The sequence below is a fragment of the Porites lutea genome, chromosome 5 (genome assembly GCF_958299795.1).
Source record: "Porites lutea chromosome 5, jaPorLute2.1, whole genome shotgun sequence".
Lineage (NCBI taxonomy): Eukaryota > Metazoa > Cnidaria > Anthozoa > Scleractinia > Poritidae > Porites > Porites lutea.
In genome coordinates, this window is record NC_133205.1 from 26,592,521 (window position 1) to 26,599,406 (window position 6,886).

A 6,886-nucleotide genomic window follows, 5' to 3' on the forward strand; every position below is an offset into this window, starting at 1 on the left:
ACAGTAAGTAAGGGTAAACCCCAAAATGGTCATGGGTGTTGCTCGAGTATTTGTATTTATTTCTTATGCTTTATTTTGTTAACGAGTGATTGCTTTGATCGTTATCTTTGCTGAGTTTAGGTTCGTTCCCAACTGCACTTGTTCTTCATCTGACAAAAAACATGTCATTGATGCGAGAATATCAACTCTGTAAGGTATGTGATTTCGTGGGTAACAAATAATTACTAGCTTTAGTTACAAACGTTTTCGAGCAGGGATATTCCGAGGCATTCGTTTATGATAGTTCTATAATAATTAACCGTTGCAAAAAAACAAGAGCAAATAATACCAGGTCTTAAATTTCTTCATAGCTAATCTACGGTCCACTTTCCTTCTTTTACGTTTTAGGTCTTGTTTCTTAAATGGACTTCATGGTCAACATCTTACCTGCTGTCCGATTCTACTAAATGAGAGTGCCTGAGACTTACAACAAGCCTTATTATCACGAAGATGTATCGTTTAAGAAGAAATAGTTTAATAACTTAATCTTATAATGTTTCGAAAAGTACAAAAACTGAATAAACACTTTGTAGAATTATGCTTGAGTAGCAGTCATTTGCAAAGGAGGAAGTTTCCTTCTTACTAAAATGACTGCTACCAAGCAACGATAGCCTTTTTATTTTGTTTCTAAGTTACCTTTTTCTAAGGAGAGGTGCGTTTCAATACTTTTAATGTCGATGCGTGAAATTTGATGGACTCGAGCCATGGATAATAGAAAGTTTTCCATGCTCTCGCTAACCTTCGGTGCACTATTGGTCACTTTCGACTACTTTATTCTCGGTTCCTTTGCCTTCCGTTAAATGTCCCTGCATGTTTACACTTTATACATTACTACGATCAGACGCTATCGAAAACGCCTTTTTGTCTTTGCCAAATGCCAAACCGCTGTACTGAACAATCTTGCCATCTTTCGGCGGTACTTTCGGTATCTTTCGACCGTCGACTACTTCGGCTTGCGTTCCTTTGGTTTATCTCCATTTTCACTAAACATTACTAAAAGCGCTCAATATATCGTAATCGCTTACTAGATGCTTTTGCCGAATTGCCTTCACTCTAATTCTATCGCCATTCTTTGTGATATTGTCGGTAATTACGACCATTATCGACTACTTCGGCTTACATTTATTTTCGTGTTTTCTTCACGATCGTCCTGTATCGACGTTATTTTGACTTTGCCAATTGCTACGATCAGACGCTATCGAAAACGCTTTTTTGTCTTTGCCAAATGCCAAACCGCTGTACTGAACAATCTTGCCATCTTTCGGCGGTACTTTCGGTATCTTTCGAACACAATTGTCGACTACTTCGGCTTGCGTTCCCTTTGCTTATCTCCATTTTCACTAAACATTACTTAATAAGAGTGCTCTGATATATTGTAATCGCTTACTAGATGCTTTTGCCGAATTGCGTACACTGTAATGAATACTATCGCCATCCTTTGTGATATTGTCGGTAACTTACGACCACTATCGCGACTACTTCGGCTTACACATATTTTCGTGTTTACTTCTCAAACCTCTATCGTAGACGCTATTTTGACTTTGCCAAGTATATTCTTGGCTTCTTTGGCCTCCGTTAAATGTTCCCGTTTACTTTATACGATCGCACGCTATCGGAAACGCCTTTTTGCCTTTGCCAAATTGGCGTAAATTGTACTGAACAACCGTGCCATCCTTCGGCAGTTTTTTCGGTATCTTTCGACCATTATCGTCGACTACTTCGGCTGGCGCTCGCCCTCTTTCGACTCGGTTTATCTCCATTTTAACTTATCATTGCTCTGTACATCGTAATCGCTCACTAGATGCTTTTGCCGAAATGCCTACACTAATGAATGCTATCCTCATCCTTTGTCATATTGTCGGTAACTTACGACCACTATCGACTAACTTCGGCTTACATTTATTTTCGTACTTCACAAACGTGCTCTATCGTAGACGCTTTTTTGACTTTACCAAATTGCGCACGCTGTAATGAACTCTCTCGCTATCCTTTGCTATACCGTCAGTTACTTGCCACCACTATTGACTACTTCGGCCTACATTAATACCTGCGCTGTCCCTAATATGCCTAAAATGCACACTGTCCGCCCTTCCATATCAGTACTATTGATAACTTCCGACAACTATCGTCGACATACTTCGGCTTGCGTTTATGCTCTTGTTTACTTACTACTACCTTTGTCTTCGTCAAATTGCACACATCGCAATAAACATATGCATTCGGTTTATTCGTAAACTTTGCAACGTTTTTCAATTGTTTGTATCAATTTCGTTTCGTTCGTTTTCGTTCTAATCAACACCTTTTAAAATGCTCCTACGACAAACTATTATTTGCTTATGTTAACTCGAGTTCGTTTTTATACAGTGATGTTTACTCTTCCAATCGTCTTTCATCAGCTTCGCGTGGCTCAAAAAATCCCACCTTTTACGGCTCCATGGTTGTCGTTAACTTGCGCTGCTTCCGTGGACCTACTCCTTTATTAAAACAAATTCTCTTTAGCGTCCTTGTGCCTTTTTAAAGTGCAATGTGCACCAGTGTCGATTGTCCGATTGAATCATTACTCTCCTGTTCACTGTATATCTTAAACATCCGTAAGTGACTCTTCGCTGATAGCAAGAAAACATTTCATTGTTCGTTTGTTCGTACGTTTTCATCAATGTTTGCGCGCTTCTGCAAAACGTAGAGAGTTCTGTGATCCATAAATCAAACTGGGCCTCTAGCTATCGCTACGTTTAACAATATCTGTATAATTACACTTGTTAGATATGGTATGTTCTCTTAAACACTTATGTTTCTATATTAACTCCTTAATGTTGTTGCGAAATTCCGTAGCCGTGAAAAGTTACGCATGCTTTTTTAATGTCTAGAATGCTGTAGTCAACGTTTACTTGCATTGCATTCATAATAAACTTTGGGGAGTTTCAATACAGGGACAACCTCATAACTTCCTTTTTCCCTATTAAAATATTATTTTGAAATCTTGCATCTGTATTAATGCATCCAGAAATATTTGTGTATAAATTATGTAACTTTCGATCGCGCGCTTTCGTAAACTTGCGAACTCGCTTTCAACACGAACTTCGTTAACGATACATAACTGTTACCCATTCTCGTCATCTTTCATTCTCTATTATATCCACTGTATTCTTGGTTGTAGTCACTTCAAAATCATTATATTATTATTTTAGTGACAATTACAGTTGCAAAAAATACCTAAAAAAACTTTAGTGCTCATAATGATAATCATTAATTCGAGTTGTGACTGATGGTTATAAACATTCGACTACATAACGATATTAACGATTGTCAATCGTCTGATTCCTAACATCAATTTCTCTCTGTTCGAGGAAGAGATTTGCTATGCGTTCAATTTGAATGAGGTAAAGTTAATGTATTTGATATATTATACATGAAAAGCGCAATATGTAATGTCAGGGATAAGCCTTTAAAAGAATGCGGAAATAGCCTTTTATGTGCGGCAGTTGCTATATTCGCTGATATAAATTTATAAGCTGCGACTGTTGTTAAATTAATGAAGGTTTTACTTTCTAAAAATACTGTCCTTATGCATCGGTAGAAAGTTATAAACTGGTTCCATCGATTCAGCTGTTCGTTAAAATAAATTCACCATAGTATTGACATTCAAATTCCTTTGCGTCTCGGAAAAGAGTGGAAACTGGGAGTGAATTGGTTTACTTGATTGACGCTGCTTCCGGTTTGACTTCGAACCCATAATGATTTTTAAACCTCATTGCTCTTCTTCTGATCTTCATCGAACGATTTCGTGTTTGCCCAACACTGTCCTCACCGTCTTTGTACATGTTTGCTCCTAACCAGCTCTTATTCGGCTCAAAACCAAGCATTCTTATGGCACGTACAATATTTTAAAATTAATTTCAATCGGTTTTAATTTAAATCAGGCAGTTGGCCATCAGCATCGTACCTACTTTTAAACTATTACCTTCCCTCTTAGCCTCTTTTGTCACATGCAAAAAAATCCCCCCCCCCCTTCCGGACAAAAGTTTTTAGTATGAAAGATCTGTTATGACGCTGTCCGCATGTCCGTTGACCGCAACATTAGCCGGCCATAAGCACGTTAACAACATTGTAAAATTGTTGCAAAGCAGATATAACTTATTTAATTTAACAACTGGTATTATTGGATCACTGTATAATATACTACATAACGTAAGGGTGAGCCATGGATATAGTTTGTGTATGCTTTTAGGGTCTGCTTTAAATAAGTCTGTGGCATGCATGTAAGGGAATGTGGACCTGAGTTTTAGAGAAAGATGGTTGAACGAAATATGCTCTGAACTTGCCACCCCTCTGCTGCTGACTGCGATCGCTTACTTTCATCTGGAAAACGCGTGAAAAACTGGGAAAGATTGTGTTGACCAGAAAGCTGTCTTATAAAGCTTTGGTGACATGAAAACTGAAGATACATGCTGATTTTTTCCTGTACCCAAGAAGCCTGAAAACCAAATAACCTCAATTAAGCAGCGTCCACGTCTTCTGTATTAGCCTCATGGGTACTTTAAATGCTTGCGGCATTAGGACACCCTGCAGTAAGCGCACCCCTTTAATTTTCGCCACTTCCTGTCTCCTTTTTGGAAAAAAGGTCAGCACGTCGATCTGTGAATGTATGGCAACGTATAAAATCATGTTTTTCAGAACTTGACAAACTAATTGTTGGGATTTATCCTCTTGAAATTTGATTTTTAATTCTCCCAAAGCAATCTTAAGCGACCACCGTTATGGGAATTCCTAAAAGTGATCGCAACTATACCGTATGGGCTGTCGTAATAATTATAAGCGACCATGAAAGATATAACTCCACCTCTGACGACTTCCACTTTACATATCTCAACGAAAAACAGCACTGCTTTACTACTCGTACATCCACACACAGATTAGAGACTTCACACTTCAACGACGACCAAGTATACGCTCTCACAGAGGTTTGTTTATTTTAACTCGCCAGTGCCGGTACTGATTGTATCCTTCGAGATCTGTTCGTTATCGTTAAAGTTCGTGTGTTTGCTCGAATTCTCTCCTGTACAGTGGCCGCAAAATCTAGCCAGATGCTCTAAGGGCTAAAGAAAAGCCTTTTTACAGCCACCATTCTCGCTAAATTCGGCACACTTGGTACAGCCGGGACGTTCGGTACACTCGGTAAAGCCGCCCACTCGGTATAGCCGGTAAACTCGTTTACACTCGGTACAGCCAGAACATTCGCCTGGTACAGCCTGTACATTCGGTACACTTAAATGGAACGCTCGGTATACAGCCGGTACAGGGTCGACCAGCACTTAATGGCAAAGCGGCTCTCTGATTGGCAAGTTATTATAGATATTATAGACAAGATTTTTAAAAAAATAGGGATAAGGGGGAAATATCATGCGGTGTTTTTACCGATTTACCAAAAGCGCTCGACACTGTCAATCATTATAGGATCTCACGTGCACATTTCTAAAAAGGAGAAAACCGTATTGGGGGTCCGTCCTCGGACCTTTATCTAGAGTTTTTATCTTTTTGCCGATGACACTAACTTACTACATGCCGACAAAAACTGAAGTCTCTTGAAACTCCCTTGAACCAGCTCGAGTAATTAAAAGTTTGCGAATGGCTCAGAGACCTGCGATTAAACTCTCCCTTAATATTAAAAAAAATAATAATTTCGTTATCTTTCACCCCTATCAAAAACGTCTTAATCATGGTTCATGTTTCGCTACTAGTCGGCTATAACATATAGCCTAGTAGTAGCTCAACCAATCAGAACGCAGCATTGATAATAGACCACTAGTTGGATTTTACTAAAATAAAATATGATCTCTTAGCAGATAATCAGTCCGGTTTTAGACCCTTTCACTCCACTCAGACTGCTCTTCCAGAAGCTACCAATATGAATGGTTCTTAAATATGGATAAATGGACTAATTAATGAGGTACTTTTTGTCTACATCAAAAACGCTTTTGATACAGTGGATCAGCGAATTTTACTTCAAAAACTCCAACTTTCCGCAGAAATCCATTCTAGGACCTCTATTGTTTTTGTACTCTATTGATGACCTCCCTGCTTGTCCTCTATGTTCTGTGCCAAGAATATTTGCAGATGACGCAAGTTTTACTATAAGTTCGTGTGATCCAGCGCGTAAACAATCTAAATTAAGTAGCGACTTAGTTGACATTTAAACCTGGCTACAAGCAAACAAGCTGAGTCTAAATGTAAAAAAAACAAGTGTTTTATTATTGGTAGCCATAACAGGCTGGGTAATCTACATCACCGGTTTGATAGAATAGATGAACACTCTCACCCGGAGATCCCGGCATGACTGGGATCCCAGCTAACCGGGCTGGCTCGGTTGTCATATGATCGCAAAGTTGATTTTTGTTGCGTTTAACTAAGGTGCCGGGATATCGAGCCAGCCTGGCTCATGTTATTAGGCCCTTAATCCTATAGCCAGATTTTACGCCCTCCCCTGGACCTCACCGACTTTTCAAAACCCCCGAGCATACCCCTCTCCCCCCTCAACATCTTCAAACTCCTTCTCTATATTAAATTGACTTTTTGCCTTATCCATGTTCTCTCCATACAAACCTAAACAGAAAGCCTAACAACATTTAAAATAAGTACAAGTATGTGTTCGACTATTGATAAGACTTTTCACAACCACCACTTCATTTCAACACACTGTAACTACACTGTCCCTTCATAACCAAATTAGCACTTCCACAACTGCCTCAATGCATGACCTAAAATCACTTTTTACCTCCCCAAATTTTTTTGTTACTAACATCATCGTTTACCTCCCAAAATAATTATTTTTTGTTACTTCGTATTATAT